This window comes from Musca autumnalis, unplaced genomic scaffold, assembly GCF_047663935.1.
Source record: "Musca autumnalis isolate F117 unplaced genomic scaffold, ASM4766393v1 scaffold_3, whole genome shotgun sequence".
Classification (NCBI taxonomy): domain Eukaryota; kingdom Metazoa; phylum Arthropoda; class Insecta; order Diptera; family Muscidae; genus Musca; species Musca autumnalis.
In genome coordinates, this window is record NW_027411866.1 from 227,155,761 (window position 1) to 227,174,968 (window position 19,208).

The window sequence follows — 19,208 nt, forward strand, 5'->3', positions numbered from 1 at the left end:
AACTCCAGTGACCTCAGAGTCAATGAGCTGACACTGGAAGTTAATAGGTTGGTCGGTGATTGATCCGAAGAGGTGCGCAATGTATTTCAATCAACAGTTTGTCAAGCAACCGGTGAGTGACAGGGCGAAGTGAAGAGTACTATGTGGCATTATATCTTCCCATGCCGAGGATAAATCACCACAATTTCCAATGGATGATGTTGCGAATGTCATCAGGAACGCTAAATCATCCAAAGCGTTGGGCCCTGATGGAATCTCCTCGCTGAAATAGCCGAGAGTCGAATATCTCACTAAGATTAACAACATGTCGCTAGCCACCCACATCATTCCCGAATTTTGGAAAATGGGCAAGGTAGTCTCGCTACTGAAGCCAGCCAAGGATGCCAGCAAAGGTGAATCATACAGACCGATTTCACTTTTGTCGCCCATAGAAAAGACCTTTGATACTTTAGTCCTCTTCAGCGTTAGAAATAACTATCCAGTTGCCTATCATCAACATGGGTTCCTAAAGCAGCACTGCACGACCACAGCGCTGGTACGCCATCTCCATACATATTAGTCAAGGACTCAACCGCTGATGGAACAGTGATGGTGGCGCTTGACTTATCAAAAGCCGTCGATTCCGACAAACATGCCACGACGTTTGAGGACATCGAGCAGACAACCGAGAATCTTGAAACGTTGAATAATTAATTATGTGTGTGGAATTCAGGAACAAAAATTCTGAACCCCGTAGAGTGAAACAAAGATTTCCCCAAGGTGGGGTAATATCTCGGAAATGATTAACATATACCTCTCCAGTATTCCGACTCCTCCAGACGACATTGACATCGTAACGTATGCCGATGATTGTACGATCCTGATGTCAGGTACCTACCAGTTTGGTCCCCGAATTTATGTGACACGCAGTGGGATATGATGACAAATTTGTCAGAACGCCACACTGAGAACAGCAACAGGGTGCCCCCTCAAATCCACAGTGGAACATCTACATGAGGAGGCAAAGATTCTCTTCCAGTACGGCAACATAATGAGATGCTATCGTTGCAGTACTTGCTCGGGTGTTACCTTGAGAGCCATCCCAATCACCATTTGCTGGCCACCGATACACCCAGACATATCAGGAAGGATATTTATGCTCTAGAGACGGAGGTCCAGCAATATAGGAGAGAACCTCTAGATCAACACACATATCAGGCAGGTTTGAACAGCATTCACACGGACACAGTTGCCAAGGCCATAAGCAATTATTGTGTGAATGCAGTCATCGGAGTACATCCCCCCATCTATCGCAGCTGAAGAGCGTCAGCTGCCACGACAAACCAGAGTAGTTTTGGCTCAATTACGCTCGGGATATTGCAGTCGCCTAAATTCTTATTGGGCGGAAATCGATCGCAGCCTGCAAGACATCTGCCCAGTATGCGGCATGGGTCCGCACGATACTAAGCACCTATTCAACTGCCCCGCAAAACCTAATCATCTAACTCTAGTAGATCTGTGGTTACATCCCATCCTGAAGTAGCCACTTTCCTGGAACTGGAGATAGAGCCAGATTGAACAGGAGAACGAACATACAAAAATAATAATAAAACACTGTTACAACAACAACTAAAATTTGATGGGAGTTATGTCCGCAAAGTGTTCGCGGCCATACTCTCGAGATAGACCCAGAGCCAGATTGAACAGGAGAACGAACATACAAACATAATAAAAATACACTGTTACAACAACAACAACCCTGATGACATCTGTGAGAGTGTGAACTCCTATTTAACCAATCTTACCATCTTTTTCCACGCGAGGGATATGCAGATATCCGTCACTAAATCTATGGCCACTCTGTTCACCACATGGACGGCGCTGTATAGAAGAGAGTTGAATTTCGTGGTCGATGGTAGCAGAATTCCGACCACAAACTGCACCAAAATTTTAGGTGTCACGTTCGATACAACGTTCACGTCGTCCGCGCATGTCACAGCTATCTGCGACTAACTGAAATGTGGGAACAAGGTCCGGCAGCACTTGGAGTGCAGATAAAGAATCCTTGTTTACCACATATAACACGATAAGTCCGTCTGTGGTAACCTATGCGGCGCCAGTGTGGTCCGCGAATATAAGTGCAACGCAATAGATAAATATTCAAAACTGTTCTGAGAACTGCAACAGGGTGCCTCCTGATGTCATCCATGGACGATCTGCATGAGGAGACAAAGATTCTTTGAGTACAGCAACACAATGGCATGCTTTCGTTGGAAGTCCAGCTCTGAGGCTACCGTGAGAGCTATCCTTACCACCATGTGATATATAGGACACCCATTGGGTAGAGTACGTCCTCTATATTTTATTTTAATCCATTAAAATCGGGGAACCCGTAACTTTTCACCCATCCTAATATGTTAGAGTGGATATCAATAATGATAACAGATATGATTTTATATGAGAAACAATATATGATTGCTATAAATTGGGTACTGCAACCCTACACAGAAAATTATTTAGCCATTTGATAATAAAATTCAAAGATTCAATCAAAAATTTATCGATTTTCCGGCGATAAAAAAATTGCCATATTGTCAATATTCAATAAATTTATTTGATCGCAAAGTAAAAATACATATGATAAAATATTTCACCTATTGACAAAAATATGTATCAAAATATTCCACATTTTGCTTGATATGTCAATATTTGACATATTTTATCATTTCAATATAAAACAAGTAAAAAAGTATCAGTCGGCTTGGCCGACAGAGATATACCCTCAGCCTGTGTATATTGAAACAATTTTTTCCCAAAAAACTTATGTATTTAGAGGGTTTTAAAAATTTTGGGCGTATGAAACGACAAAAATGAGGAGGAAATACTTAAAAGAATAGATCGACATTGACCATTATAGAAGTGGATCTCCAGCCACTACATATGGTGCCATAGGGGATTTTTACACCCTTCGGGCTGGTTGTCCAAGAAGTGTGGATTTGCCCCTGAAGAAACTTTTACCATCGTAATTGAGGCAGCGAATGCAAGTTGCTTCAACGAAAATCAAAGTGATTCGATAGCAGGTCTTAAAGTAAACTTATCCTAAATTTTGTTTGGGAGGTACTGGATGAAGTGGACAAATATAGTATATATTTGAACCTGATCTATATCTGGTAGATATATTAGGATGTGTAAAGTATGGACCAATTCGGCCACTCCCTTCAAAAGTTACCGTACGAAAAATTTTTCCGAACATTTTTGAAATTTTGTTGGGGAGGTACCTGAAGGAGTGGACCGATATGGCTTATCTTCGAACTTAAACTATGTTTGGACAAAATATTAGTAAGGCCAAATTTTGGACCCAATCGGCAGATCCGTTGCGCTCCAACCACCTCACACGGTGTCATGGGGGTTTTGTGCAACATTCCGGCTATTTTCTCAGGAAGTATAGACTTGCCCCTGATGAAACTTGTACCGTCGTATGGGGGACAGTGAATACAAGTTGCTAAAACAAAAATCAAAGCGATTCGAGAGCAGGTCCTAAACTGAACATATCTGAAATTTTGTGTGGGAGGTACCCGAAGGAGTGGAACGATTGAGTCCATATTGGAACCTCATCTAAGTCTCGTAGACATTTCACGAGTTGCAAATGATGGACCAAATCGGTTACTTTCTTCAAGAGTTATCGTATTAGGTACTTTGTATACCGGCGACACCTACAAAAAAGAAGCACACTACAATTCTCTTTGTCTATGAATTTATTAGTCTATGGCCATATTAGTATCACCAAGAACAAGAGACCTTGTTTTGTGTCCCCGAGAAAACTATCATTTAGCAACAAAATCCCCCCAAGACATTGTATGTTTTTCCTAACCTCCATAAAGTATGCTAGAAATTTTATGAATTCATAAAAAACGTCTTAATTATATGCTGCAATACACATTTTTTTCTTTTCATTGAAATACAACGCATTTATGTTGAAGACTTTAAAATTTTCAGCAGCAACAGCAGTGGAAGTGTTTTCCTTGATAAATGGCAATTTTCTTTCATTTGTTTGCAATTTTTGTTTTCTTTTCTTTGATGTTTTCTTACCTTTAACATTGTAAAAGCCTTAAAGTAGGCTACACTTGTGATAGGTGCCTTTGTAGTATGCACAAATAAATATTTTATATTTTAAATATGGCAATTATGTATGAATAAAACACGAAAGAGATTAAAGATGTTTTACTACTGGGCCATGAGCAAAACAGCTTTGAAAATGCAAAAACAAATTATTTGTTCGTTTGTCTCGTTTTATTTTTTTGTTTGTTCTTTGAGAAAGTGAATTTGAAGGACTCGTATATAAATAAAATTGGATGGCTGGACAACAAATTGTGTGTCCTTTAAAATAATTGCGGAATTTTTGTTTGAACAACATTTTAACTTTATTCTTTTTGTTTGTCGGTTGGTTTTGTTGAAGAAACAAGGATTTAGATCAAGGATTACAAGGCCTTCCTTGATAGTGAGAATTTTCTTTTTAATAAATTTGGGTTAAACATAAAATTTTGTTGATTATTTTTCAACTCTTAGTAATTATTTTGATAATTTGCCAACATTTTGATTTCAATACAATACTAAAACATATGTTGTTTTTGGCAAGAGAATATTTTTTCATTATTTTATTTAAACACATACTTATTTATATAGTCGTTGCTGATATATAATAAAAGTCCCATATATCACTTTAAACATTAACAATTTACACTTTCAAATTACCACCTAATTCCATAAAAAAATGTTTAATAGTGCCCCTTAACATTTTTTATTGCTAAACATTTGACTTGAGTCCATAAACGACGACAACGCACTTTAAATATTGCATAGCATACAAATTGCTTAGAAAATCCCATCAATAAAACGACAAACACACAAAAAAATCAATTTATTTTTTTAATAGAAATTTCCACGAAGTTTTCTTTAATAAAAATCTGCAAACAAACCAGATACACAATCAGGAGGTAGGTAGTTGTTTAAAAGCTGGATAGTTGCTACATCATTGCAAGTTATATTGTTGCCACTTGGGCGAGCAACTAGTGAAGGACTAAATGTAATTTTTACCAAGGGAAAACTATGGATTATACATTTTGTGAACTTTTAGGGGAAGGGTTAAAAAACTTGCTTGGAAAAACTTCTTGCGAGAGCTTTCACCCCGATAACACAGTGAAGAAATATTGTTGAAGCAAGCATATTCTGTGAATAAAATAGGATATTGTAATTATGTAAAAATGCTTATTGTTGCAGTAACCATATATTTTATTGGTCCAACAATATACATTTTAACATATTTACAATACTCCAGCAAGAAAACTAATTTTAAATCGACCTACTTAACCATTATCTTAATGATAAAATTAATATATCAATACAACGAGGCGGGCTCTTCGATACCGGATTGACCCGGAACCTCACAACCCCCGTGTACCGACCAGCTGCTGGCACCTCAGTGTGTACATATTTGTATTTGTATCGTTTTTCTGTGTTGGGAGCAGCATATTCCGGAATACCTGCTCCGGATTCTTTTACTCCGTGCGGGGACGGAGGAAAACCAAGGATCAATTTGGTTTTCCACCACACTCAAACTTCGGTTGTTGTTGTAACAGTGTTTGTTATTATGTTTGTATGTTCGTTCTTCTGTTCAATCTGGCTCAGGGTCTATCTCCAGTTCCAGGAAAGTGGCTGCTTCGATGGGATGTAACCACAGATCCACTGAAGTTAGATGGGTAGGTTTGGCTGGGCAGTTGAAAAGGTGTTTTGTGTCGAGCGGGCCCATGCCACATACTGGGTAAATGTCCTGCACGGAGCGGTTGATTTCCGCCCAATAAGAATTTAGGCGACTGCAATATCCCGAGCGTAGTTGAGGCAAAACTACTCTAGTTTGTCGTGGCAGCTGACGCTCCTCAGATGCTCCTCAGATCTGCCTGAATGTGACGGGCATACCCACAAGATGGTAATTGGGATGGCTCACACGGTAACATCCAAGCCAAGGTACTGCGACGAAAGCATCTCATTGTGTTGCTTTACTGGAAGAATCTTTGCCATCCTCATGTAGATGGTCCACTGAAGATTTGAGGAGGCACCCTGTTGCTGTTCTCAGTGCGGCCTTCTGTCAAGTTTGAATCTTTTTCCTATTCGTATCACATAATCTCGGGGACCATACTGGCGCCGCATAGCTTACCACAGACCGACCTATCGCGTTATATGTGGTCAACAAGGTTTCTTTATCTGCGCCCCAAGTGCTGCCAGCTAGGAACTTGAGGACCTTGTTTCTACTTTTCAGTTTGTCCCACATAGCTGTGGCGTGCACGACGTGGAAGTAGTGTCGAATGTGACCCCTAAAATTTTGGAGTACTTTGTGGTCGGAATTCTGCTACCGTCGTTCACGACATTCAATTCTCTTCCAAACTGCGCTGTCCATGTGGTGAACAGAGTGGCTGTTGATTTTGTGGCGGAAATCTGCATATTCCTCGAATGGAAAATGGTGGTAAGATCGGTTAAATAGTTGTTCAGTCTCTCACAGATGTCATCAGGATAGGTACCCGACGCCAGGATCGTGCAATCATCCGCATACGTTACGATTTCGATGCCGTCTGGAGGGGGCGGTATACAGGAGAGGTAGAGGTTAAACAGTTCCGGAGATATCACCCCACCTTGGGGAACTCCCTGTTTCACTCTACGGGGTTTGGACTTCTTGTTCCTGAATTCCACGTACGAATGGCGTCCACCCTTATAATTGACTATCCAACGTTTGAAGCTTGGCCGGAGGGTTGTCTGCTCAATGTCCTCAAACAGCGTGGAGTGCCTGACTGTATCAAAGGCTTTTGATAAGTCAAGCGCCACCATCACTGTTCTATCGCACGACCGTCTCTGGTTGAGTCCTTGACAAATATGTGTGGTAATGGCGTGCAGTGCAGTTGTCGTGCTCTGCTGCTTACGGAATTCATGCTGATGATCGGCAAGTTGATAGCTATATCTGATACTGGGGAGGACTAAGGCCTCAAGGGTCTTTGCTACGGGCGGCAAAAGCGAAATCGGCCTGTACGATTCACTTTTGCTGGCATACTTGGCGGGCTTCTGTAGTGAGACCACCCTGCCCATTTTCCAGACTTCGGGAACAATGAAGGTGGATAGCGACAAGTTGAGAACTGTAGTGAGAAACTCCACTCCCGGCTCGTCCAGCTGCTTCAGCATTACCATGGAGATTCCATAAGGGTCCAACCATTTGGATGATTTAGCGTTCCTAATGGCATTGGCAACATCATCCATTGTAAACTGTGGTGGTTCCTCCTCGGCAGGAAGATATCTGATGCGATGTAATACTCTTCTCTTCGCCTTGTCACTTTCGGGGTGTTCGACAAACTGTCGATTGAAATAACTTGCGCACCTCTTCGGGTCAGTCAACTTAACGTCGCAAAACGTGACTGAGGTCCTATCTTCCCTTCTTCCAGGGTTCGAGAGTGACTTAACCGTTGCCCACAATTCACCTATACCGACTCCAATGTTGCAACTCTTCAGATGATTTAACCACTTGTTCCGCTTATGCTCGCCGACCAGCCTGTTAACTTCCAGTCTCAGCTCCCTGACACTGAGGTCATTGGGGTTGGCGAAGCTCATCACGCTCCTGCCCATTCGTCTGTCGGTCTGGCAGGCTGATTTAATAACACTCGAACGGTTCAACCGATTTATCCCAACATTTGGTCCTCGCAATATTTAGTCCAAACTTAGGTAAAGGTCGAAGTTCGGCCCAATTATTTCGTTCCTAATTTTTCACAAAGATTGTACGCACTGTTCAACCGATTTATCCCAACATTTGGTCCTCGCAATATTTAGTCCAAACTTAGGTAAAGGTCGAAGTTCGGCCCAATTATTTCGTTCCTAATTTTTCACAAAGATTGTACGCACTGTTACTCTGAAACGAATCAAACAATTTCATGCTAGAGCAAAATGTTCGTTCATCAGGTTGTACTCGCGAAGACTATTACAACCGTACAATTGTTTGGGTGCAAGTCCACACTTCCAGAGATAATGGCCCAATGCTTAAAAAACCCTGCCGGCGCCAATTAATTTGGCTGAGGAGCAAGATTATTCAGAAAATGGAGTATCCGATTTGGTCGAAATTTTGCACATCGTAAAATGTCTAACGTATGTCTAGTTCCAAAAACGTCCATTTCAGACAACACCTTCGGGTACATCCCTCACAAAAGTTCAAAATTTTCGCTTGAGTGCAAATAAAGGGCTGTTCGAGTATCGTTTTGAAATTACCACCTTACCACCAAAGGTACTCCTTGTGATCCTATTTACAGCGATATAGTGAGTTTCGTGGACAAGTCCATGCATTCAGACGTGATCATCCATTAGCTCATAAAAATCCTACGGAGGCTAACTAAAATGACTTGTTGTCACTATCGAATGGTATGACTTTCTGACCTTCAATTTCTGCTATTAGGTCTTATGGTAACATTTTTCTTATTGACAAAATTAGTAACATGCCAACAATTGTCACTTTCCTCTACCAGCTGGCAGTGTTTCAGTACTGGTTATTTTCTTGCCAATATTCCGCCACTTTGTCTTCTGCTGCACATTTTAAGGTTGGTAAAATGTTAAGATGTCGGTTGGTTTGTTGGTTGGTAAGGTTGATAAAGTTTGTCGTGAAAGACATTGTTGGTGTCATTGTTGTTGTTATTGCTTTGTTGGTTTATTTTTGTTTGGACGTATTTTGTTGATTTTGATTTTTGTGCAGCAGCTAAAAGTTCATTCACCCAATGACCTTTTTTGTTGCTACTTTTTGTGCTGCTTGCATTAAGATGATGACTGACGGACGACGACGGTGATGCAGAATTATGCGAGGCAAAGCGCAATTACAATTACAACAAAAATAAGAAGCAAATAACGTAAAAGCTCGTAACGTAACGTAAAATTAGCCTACGTAAATAAATTTTGTTCTATGTACAATATTTGTGACTTCTGAAGAGAATAGGGTTTCAGTAAAATTGTGAATAATTTTTATTAAAGAGATGTAAGCTTATAACATATGTTATTTTAATCACACAATTATTATTGTAAATTTGTATAAGTCAAAATATTTGCCTTAGACACAATTATTTCTCTATCCAACTAAATCTAAAAATAAGCAAATAAATGAAACAGACCAGACCATAATTCTCATGGGAACCTTATGAAAATGTGCCTCAATTCAGATCCAACAATTCTAAACATACTTTTCGAAACTCTTTAATTAAGAAGGAAAAAATGTTTCGTGTATTTGAATTTAGATAGCCTATCGCTCCTGTTTAAACCATAAAATCAATCCAAATCACTCCCATATACTACATAGCATTCCTGCTTTGGTGTTGATATGGTCAATCGCTTTCCTTAAAATTCATTTTATGCCACCATAACTAAAAACTTGATTCTGTTTTATTATTTTTTATTAAAATGTTTTGCAATAACCTCAAAAATCTTGTTTTTCTGTTGCTTGTGTTGCATTGAAATGAATTACACCCCGAAAAAAGCTGCGCGTACACACCTTCATGGCATTGTAAAAATGTAATAAATAAAACGGGTGTATGTATGTCATGCTATTTATAGCCCATATTTATTTATCCTTGTTGCATTCGGTTTTGTTGAATAAATTATCAGGTAAATTGTTTAATTTTTAACAAAAGAGAAAAAAATTAAATTTATGGCAGGTGTATATAGAAACATGTAATTAAAAAATAAAATATATTTCGTTCCATAACTGCATTAACAACAAGAATCAGATTACAGTGGGAGGAGCGAAAAATCTTTCAGAAATGGAACATTTGCAACAAAGATCACTTCCAATGTATCGATCTTTTAAGTCCAAAGTGTAGACAATTTATAGTCGATTTAGCCCTGTCGTCTGTCATTCTCTGGTTGGTGAGGATAGATCGATTTGGTTCAAACTTTGCATCTCGTAATATTTAGTCCAAAATTAGATAATGTTAGAAGAGTGCCCATTCGTTCCTTTATGAAAGTTCAACATTTTCCGCTAAAATAGGGCGCGCGATAACCTTGAACAGATAAAACGATTTGATCCAACATAATTCTTCCAAAATTGTTGGCAATGTGCAGTTTAAGGACATGACTCAGATAGTTTTGATTTTTTTTTCGGGGACAAGTCCGTATTTACTGGGATAATGACACAAAAGCTAAAAATTATCTGTCGACGATAACTAAAATGATTTATGAGCACGATAATTTACGAATTCAATATCAGATTAGGCCGAAACTTTGCACATCGTAAAATTACCGCCAAGAAAATGTCTATATCGGAAAACATTTTCGATTAATGGATTTTCTACGATTGTTTTGAAATAGATTTGATACGGCCAAAAATGTGCCTCATCGAAATAATGGATTAAGGGTCCAATTATGTTTGGACAAAATAATATAATTGTTCCACAAGCATCCCATGGGCGTGGCGTGCAACTAAAGACGAGCATTTTCCCCATTTTTGGGAAATACGTAATTTTTGCAAATTTTTGGAGAAAGACGAAGCAATTTCTTTGAAACTATAACATTTATTGTGTTCATTGTTTTTTTGTAAGGTAGGTAGGATTGTGGCCTTTAAAAATCGTTTTAGTAAATTACCGTAGCTTTTACACAACATGATCTATTTTATTTTTCCTCGGGTACTACATTTTATGAAATTCCAAATTTAGTGGACTAGAACTTTTGTGGAACAACATGGAACAAAGTTCTGTTTTCACAGAAAGATGTCCAAAAGTCTCCTCTTCCAGCCCATATATACTTTTGTACCCGTCCCGTTCCGTCCGTTTAACACTGTTTTCAATTTATTGAAATTACATGGGTAAAAATGTCTGTTTTTCTATACTGTTTCCATATGAATTACAGTTTTTTGACACAAATTACAACTTTTTTGAGTATATAAGTTTTATAATACGAGTTATATAAGTTTTATTAAAACCCAAGGAGAATTTTTTTAATTTTTTAAAAAAATTAAATTATTTTTTAATTTTTTTTTACAAATTTTTGAAAATTTTTTTTTTCGAAATTTTTTCGATTTTTTTTTTTTAGTTTTTTGGTAATTATTTTGTTTATTTGTAGGTGTTTGACCATCTTTAATACATAGGAAGATATAACCACAAAAACACTCATATTTTGATGAAAAATAGTTAAAAAACTCAAAAGTTTAACTTTGACCTTGAATTTCTCTGCAACTACCGGCCCGAAATTTACCGCTTGCAATTCGTCTGAAAGCTGATTGTGTTATTTATCTAAGAAAAAAAGAATTATGAATATATCTCTATCCGTTCAAAAGTTACAGAATTTTGACCAGGAAAAAACGATTCTGAACCACTGTGCGGCGTGCCTTAAGACAGCACTTGTAGAGAAGTTTTACATGGCTGAAATACTCAGGAAATGTTGCCAACATTACTGAGGGATATTTTGCCACCGTTGAAAATGTTGATGTTGACTGGCCGGGGAATCGAAGTCACGACCTTCACCGTGCAAGGCGGGTGTGCATTAGGGTTATGACTTTTTTACAACCTCATATCCCTGTATCATAGCGTGATTAGTATTGCCATAAGATTACATAAAATCTTAATTATAAGGTGATTCGGTGAAAAAACCTCACGCACAAAATGATTTTAAAATTTGAATTTATCAAAATTATGGACAATTTTTTGAAGTCACTGAAAACAGATATATAATTGAAAATAAACTTTAGAGCCACATGAGATAATTAAAATGACATAAAATTTATTTCTCACTATTTTTCTTCAATTCTGAGATCGTAAAAAATGTCGTAAACGTTTTTATTCAAAAATATATTTTTTTAACAAAAAACAAAAAATTTAAATTTTTTTCAAAGTGACTTTTTTCGCGACTTTTTTAATATTTGAATGAAATAAACGTTATTATAGTTATTAGTAGGCTTATATTTATTCATTCGTGCAACAAAAAATAATTTTTTGAAAATTTTTTTTTTCATTTCATATATTTTTTCAAATTATTTTTTTAAAATCGATTTGTGCGTGAACTTTTTTTATATTTCAACGGAATAAACGATAGCATAGTGATTAATAGGCAAAAGTTCATTCATCCCTGCTACAGGACATCATTTTTGAGAAAAAGTGTCAAAAAGTCATAACCCTAGTGTGTATACCATTGCACGAAATCCGCTTCGGATAATTTGGAGTCGCACGATAACACGATAACGGATTAATCGATTCGGTCCAAAATTTGGCCACTGTAATATTTCATCCTAACTTATAGTAAGTTTACATTTACGAAATCCACTCGATTTCAACTGTCAATTCCATTGCTTAAACGTCAAATGAAATCCAATAGATTTCTGATGAGTTTTTATTTGACATATACAAATAGGAATTGACAGTTGAAATCAAGTGGATTTCGTAAATATAAACCAAGCATTAAGCTAGGGTCACACTAGGCAAATATTTGCTATAGCGACCGGCAGTGTGCGCTTACTGAGAGCAAATGAGAGTAAATAATGCATTGAAATTTATGCTCACTTGCTCTCACTAAACACACACTCCCTGTCGCTGGAGCAAATATTTGCCTAGTGTGACCCTAGATTTAGTTTAAGTTCGAAGATGGTGCTTATAGGTCCACTCCTTCCCCAACAAAACTTCTAAAATATTCGCTAAAATGGTACGCGCCATGTCTCATAAACAGAGCAACCGATTTGGTCCAAACTTTGGACTTCGAAATAATTTGTTCAATCTTAATTTATATTCAAAAGTGGGCCCTTTCGGTCCATTCCGTAAGGTACCACCCACACAAATGTTCAAAATGTTTGTTTAAGGATACTTTGGAAATTGGAAATAGCGTCCCTGTTTAGAGCGATAATATGTTTTTCGTGGGCAAGCCCATGTTTCCTGATATAATAGTCCAAAGGTCTAAATTATGTGGTGACGTATCAAGGGGAATGACTCCCAAAATAAGACCCACTTTCCAAATGGACTATGTCAGACCATTCCATGGCTAAAATGTGAGTGAAAAGTCCAAGCCCAAAACAACGAGACCATCATTTGTGTGAATAAAGGGGTATAGTACGTAGTGTCCTCCGGAACGGCATCAAAAATTATTATTTCGGGCTCGAAGAGATACCATAATAGCGTAAGAGACTTCAGCTCTCAAAGCGTCATTCGCTTCACTCGCTTTTGTGACTCTGAATGGAACAGGGGGAGACATTTATCGAAAGTACTTGTACCCAAAAGGAACAATCATCCACTTTATTAACAAACGAGTTTCAGGTCCCAAAAGGAACAGGTATTCTCACAGTCAAAAACTTCGAGATTTAGGCCTTTCTAAGTTCTTGAAAGAAACTGGGTCCTGCAAAGTTTGTTTGACTTCATTTGAGCATTTTCTCAGAAACTTAGTTGAGCATTTTCTCAGAAACTTAGTTGTTCAGGAGATGGGAGACTATCGTCCCCGGTGTCATCGATACTGCAGTAACTATTAGTTAAGGCGACTGCAATAACTTTGCCGGAAGCAGGTCGGCAAAGACTATAACAGGTCTATTAAATAATTAGGATGAATGACTGTAATGTCGCAAGAAACTGGGTGCAAATATCCTCCTCAATCTATGAACATAAATTGACAGCCAAAAGCTCTAAGACCAATCACCAAGTATAAAACGGAATAGGAGGTCCATCCATTCCGAAGTGTACTATAGCCGAACAGAGTATCTCCTCTTAAGTCTCCTACGCAAATGTACTGACGAGAGTCACAAAGAAAATCGAAGTCAGAAAGTGTGAAAAGGTTATCCGAGGAAAACACCCATTGTACAAGTATTCCTAATGTACAAATGCCATACTGCATGAGGGCAATAGAGGGTCGTATAAGAAAATACAAACTAAGAATGGTTCACCAATTGTAAAAGAAAATAAGATGTCCGAGTAATGGAATCTATGGTGACCGAGTAAGCTCAGTTGGTTTGCTCGCAAGCATTAAAATTAAATTCAATCTCAGATCATCTCTCTCTCTATGATAGTCTCCATTGACATCCCGAACCATGAGAAAGCTAATTGACAAAATTTCAGAGAGTTGATCAAGCTCCGCTTCTGAGAACTGCTGTTTGTGTAGCATAAAGCATTTTCCCTGACCTGTTTCGAATTAATAACTGTACTCCAGGTTGTAGGTTTAACATTAGCCCACATTTGGAAGGTCATAATCGACTAGTTTTAGGGGCCTTTAATACTTATCATGAGTTGAGTATTTGGTTTTAGGTAATGATCAGAGGGGTTTATACCGCTGGCAGGGAAGATTGATAGCTCTACGTTTTGAACTGTGCCTGAGAATGCGGAGAGAGTCACATTTTGCCAGACAGTACCAGGTTTAACAAAAGACGTCACCTGGTAAGCCGTCCTTTCGCTTTGGTCTCTGGGAGTTCGCCAGTGTGGGATGATATCTGTGGAACAGTTTAACCTCTACCTCCTCTGTATATTCCACTCTCTCCAGACAGCATTCAGTTCGTAACGTATAAGGATGATTGTACGATCTTGGCATCGGGTACCTTCCCTGATGTTATTTGTCATTTTTAAAAGGCTGAACTTTGATTTGATTAATCTTAGCAACTTTTACCTCCCGAGGAATTCCGACCACTAAAATATTCGTTCGACAGCGACGACGTGAACATGTCACCGCTATATGCGACAAACCGGCAGCACATGGTGTGCAGATAAAAACCTTATTGATCATTAGAGAGCGGAATTTTATGCAACCCCTATTTTTGGTCCGATTTATGTCAACTTTTGGGACCGGGCATATTTTTGGCTTCTGATTAAATTACAATCGAAACATATGACATATGCAAAATTATGCAAAATGCATAAATTTTTGCATATGCAAAAATTATGCATTTTACATATTTTCTTATGCAACAAATATTTCAATAATAGGTACAAAAATGTTTGTATGTACAATTTATCTGTTTAAAATTCTTTTCAAACAAGTCAATAAAATAGAGAAGTGTATAACCACAGCCTCAACTTTCAAAACACTGAAAATCGGGAGTTATCATTCTATGAGGGCTATATGAAGGCCTGAACATAAACCGACAAATTTTAGGTGGAAATTTGTTTACCCCCAAGGAAGACTTAATACCAAATTCCAGCCATTTCGGAGGGATATTGAGGCCACAACCTTCAAAATACCGGAAAGCGGGAGGTACCGTACTATGGGGGCTATATGAAGACGTGGACCTATACCGACAAATTTCAGGTGGAAAGTTTTATACCTCCAAGGAAGACTTAATACCAAATTTCAGCCATTTCGGAGGGATATTGAGGTCACAACCTTCAAAATACCGAAAATCGGGAGGTACCGTTCTATGGGGGCTATATGAAGACGTTGACTTATACCGACAAATTTCAGGTGGAAAGTTATATACTACCAACGAAGACTTTATATAAAATGTCAGCCATTTAAGTGTGATATTGAGGCCACAACCCTCAAAATATCGGAAATCGGGAGGTACCGTTCTATGAAGACGTGGACATATACCGACAAATTTCTGGTAGAAAGTTTTATACCCCCAACGAAGACTAAATACCAAATTTCAGTAATTTCGGTGGGATATTGAGGCCTCAACCTTCAAAATACCAGAAATCCGGAGGTACCGTTCTATGGGGGCTATATGAAGACGTGGACCTATACCGACAAATTTCAGGTGGAAAGTTTTATACCCCCAACGAAGACTAAATACCAAATTTCAATCATTTCGGAGGGATATTGAGGCCACAACCTTAAATATACCGGAAATCGGGAGTACTATGGGGGCTATATGAAGAAGTGGACCTATACCGACAAATTTCAGGCGGAAAGTTTTATATCCCCAACGAAGACTAAATACCAAATTTCAGTCATTTCGGTGGGATATTGAGGCTACAACTTTCAAAATACCGAAAATCGGGAGGTACCGTTCTATGGGGTTTATATGAAGACGTGGAGGCATGCGGACAAATTTCAGGTGTAAAGATTCATACCCCTAACGAAGACTTAATACCACATTTCAGCCATTTCGGTGGTATTTTTAGACCACAAATACTTGTATATATTTTTGCATATGTTCATTTTATGCAAATATGCAAAAATTTCTGGGCCTAATTCGTTTCATTTTGTCATAAAACGAGTTTCTGTCTAATCAGATTTTCTCTGCGACCATCCTAACCATATATGCATTTCATAGGATTCCGCTGTCTACTAACCACAGATCGACCTTTCGAGTTATATGTGGTCAACAATATTTCATTATCTGCACCCCAAGTGCTGGTTAGGGACTGGGCATGTTGTGAATGTCATAATCATACTATCGAATGTGACCTCTGAAATGTTGGGGTAGTTTCTGTTAGTAGTAAATCTGCTACCGCCGACCACTATATTCAACTCTTTTCCCACATCTGCAGTTCATGTGGTGAACAAAGTGGTTGTAGATTTAGTGTCGGATATTTGCTTATCCCTCACGTGGAAGATCAGTCAAATAGGAGTTCAGCCTTTCACAAACGACATCAGGTAAGGTACCTGACGTCAAGATGGTACAATTATCCGTATACGTTATGATCTCAATGCCATATGGAGGGGGCGGAATACAGCAGAGCTAGAGGTTAAACAGTTCCGGAGATATCACGCCACCTTGATGAACTACCTGTTTCACTCTACGGAGCTTGGACTTTTTGTTCATAAATTTCACGTACGACTAGTGTGCACATATAATTGATTATCCAACGTTACAAATCTGGCAGAGGGTTGTCTGCTCGTTGTCCTAAAACAGCAGGAACAGATAAAGATTTCGATGGAATAAGCCTTAGTTCTGCTATTGTGACAATTTTTTTATATAGGGTCACCTTTCCATAACAGGTTCGGTTTGTAGAATTCCTTAGTTTTAGGAGGCTCTACTTGTCGTGTATTCTTTGCACGATGGTTTCTTTGATGGATTTCAACTCGTTACCTAATTATTGGTAATTTTAAAAATAATGCACTTAATCCATTTGTAAGAAGAAATGCCTTGCAAAATAAAATTTAAAAATGTTCACAAGCACGAATTGTTTTAATTCAAGACAAACAAAAAATTCCATTCGTGGCCGATTGCAAATGTTTGTTGTTTTCTTCTTGTTGTGGAAAAACAATAGCAACAAGAAATGTGGAACAAAACGTTGTGATTATAATGCAATTTCGAGTGCGTGTGTGTGTGCAGTTAATATTTCAATTAGGAAAATTGTGGAAAATTCCGTTTCAATATGTTTTAAATAGACATTAACAAAAATAGTTTTTCTTTTGCTTTAAATTTGGGGTATTTCAAGAGGGTGGATCTTTAAAAGGGTTTGTGTAATGGCTCCATGAATTTATTATTATGAGACTGCGGAATCCTTTGCAAATGCATATATGGTTAGGATGTTCGTAGAGAAAATCTGATTAGACAGAAACTCGTTTTATTACAAAATAAAACGAATTAGGCCCAAAATTTTTTGCATATTTTGCATATTCAGCATATCGTGCATATTTTGAAATATTTTTACATATCTGCATAAAATGAGCATATGCAAAAATATATTTAAGGATTTGTGGTCTAAATATCCCACCGAAATGGCTGAAATTTGGTATTGAGTCTTCGTTAGGGGTATGCAACATTACAACTGAAATCTGTCCGCATAGGTCCACGTCTTCAAATAGCCCCCATAGAACGGTACCTACCGATATTCGGTATTTTAAAAGTTGTAGCCTCAATATCCCACCGAAATGACTGAAAATTGGTATTTAGTCTTCGTTGGGGGTATACAACACTCCACCTGAAATTTGTCGGCATAGGTCCACGTCTTCATATAGCCCCCATAGAACGGTACCTCCGGATTTCTGGCACTTTGAAGTTTGTGCCCTCAATATCCCTCCGAAATGGCTGAAAGTTGGTATTAAGTCTTCGTTGGGGGTATTAAACTTTCCACCTGAAATTTATCGGTATTGGTCCACGTCTTCATATAGCCCCATAGAATGGTACCTCCCGATTTTCGGTATTTTGAAGGTTGTGGCCTTAATATCCCACCAAAATGACTGAAATTTGGCATTTTGTCTTCGCTATGGGTATAAAATTTCCCACCTGAAATTTGTCGGTATAGGTCCACGTCTTCATATAGCCACCATAGAACGGTACCTCCGGATTTCTGGTATTTTGAAGGTTGTGCCCTCAATATCCCTCCGAAATGACTGAAATTTGGTTTTAAGTCTTCGTTGGGGGTATGAAACTTTCCACCTGAAATTTTTCAGTATTGGTCCACGTCTTCATATAGCCCCCGTAGAACGGTACCTCCGGATTTCTGGTTTTTTGAAGTTTGTGCCCTCAATATCCCTCCGAAATGGCTGAAATTTTGTAATAAGTCTTCCTTGAGGGTAAAAAACTTTCCACCTAAAATTTGTCGGTTTAGGCCTTCGTATAGCCCCCATAGAACGATACCTCCCGATTTTCGGTATTTTGAAGGTTGTGGCTGTGGTTATACATTTCTCTATTTTATTGACTTGTCTGAAGAGAATTTAAAACAGAAAAATTGCACACACAAACATTTTTGTACATATTATTGAAATATTTGTTGCATAAGAAAATATGTAAAATGCATAAATTTTGAATATGCAAAAATGTATGCATTTTGCATATATATCATATGTTTCGATTGCAATGTAATCAGCAGCCAAAAATATGCCCAGTCACAAAATTTGACATGAATCGGACCAAAAATAGGGGTTGCATAAAATTCCGCTGTCTACTTATTATGGAGGTGTAATCGCTATTTGATGTTCGACATGTTGGCTTTCAGTCACATCCTACAAAAAACAAGTGAAAAGTTCTGATTCTCTACTTGTAACTCATCCACATATAGATGATTCTGGCTAGCTAAGGCTTCTAATTTAAATGAATAAAAATTACTTATGTGGATATCATGGAACGTTTGCAGGAAAAGGGCCATTTGCCTTCAGTTGACATAATTTCCATGCGAAAGTAACTTGCATTTCCCAAGTCTTCTTTCTATTGCCTTCATTTAGAATGTTCTCCAAAATACAATTTTCCCCATTATATTGTTATGACGACCGGCGGCTTTATGCCTAGAAATGTCAAACTAATTGTTATGCAAGAACAAATAAACAACAATGACATTACAAACATCACAAAAACAACAACAAAGGCCACCGCATCA

At 38.1% G+C, this 19,208-nt stretch overlaps 1 protein-coding gene across 3 annotated transcripts in view; it reads left to right on the forward strand.

Moving 5' to 3' along the window:
* Nucleotides 1-19,208, forward strand: part of Pdcd4 (Programmed cell death 4) — a 102,659-nt gene that overhangs the window by 74,345 nt on the left and 9,106 nt on the right. Inside the window, exon 5 of one of the 3 annotated variants that reach the window (XR_012411754.1) lies at nt 11,439-11,526. The exons of the other annotated variants lie outside the window; for them this stretch is intronic. The gene's annotated coding sequence lies outside the window, so the exon portion shown is untranslated. Of the gene's footprint in view, nt 1-11,438; nt 11,527-19,208 lie in introns of those variants that run through there. 3 annotated transcript variants of the gene reach the window in all.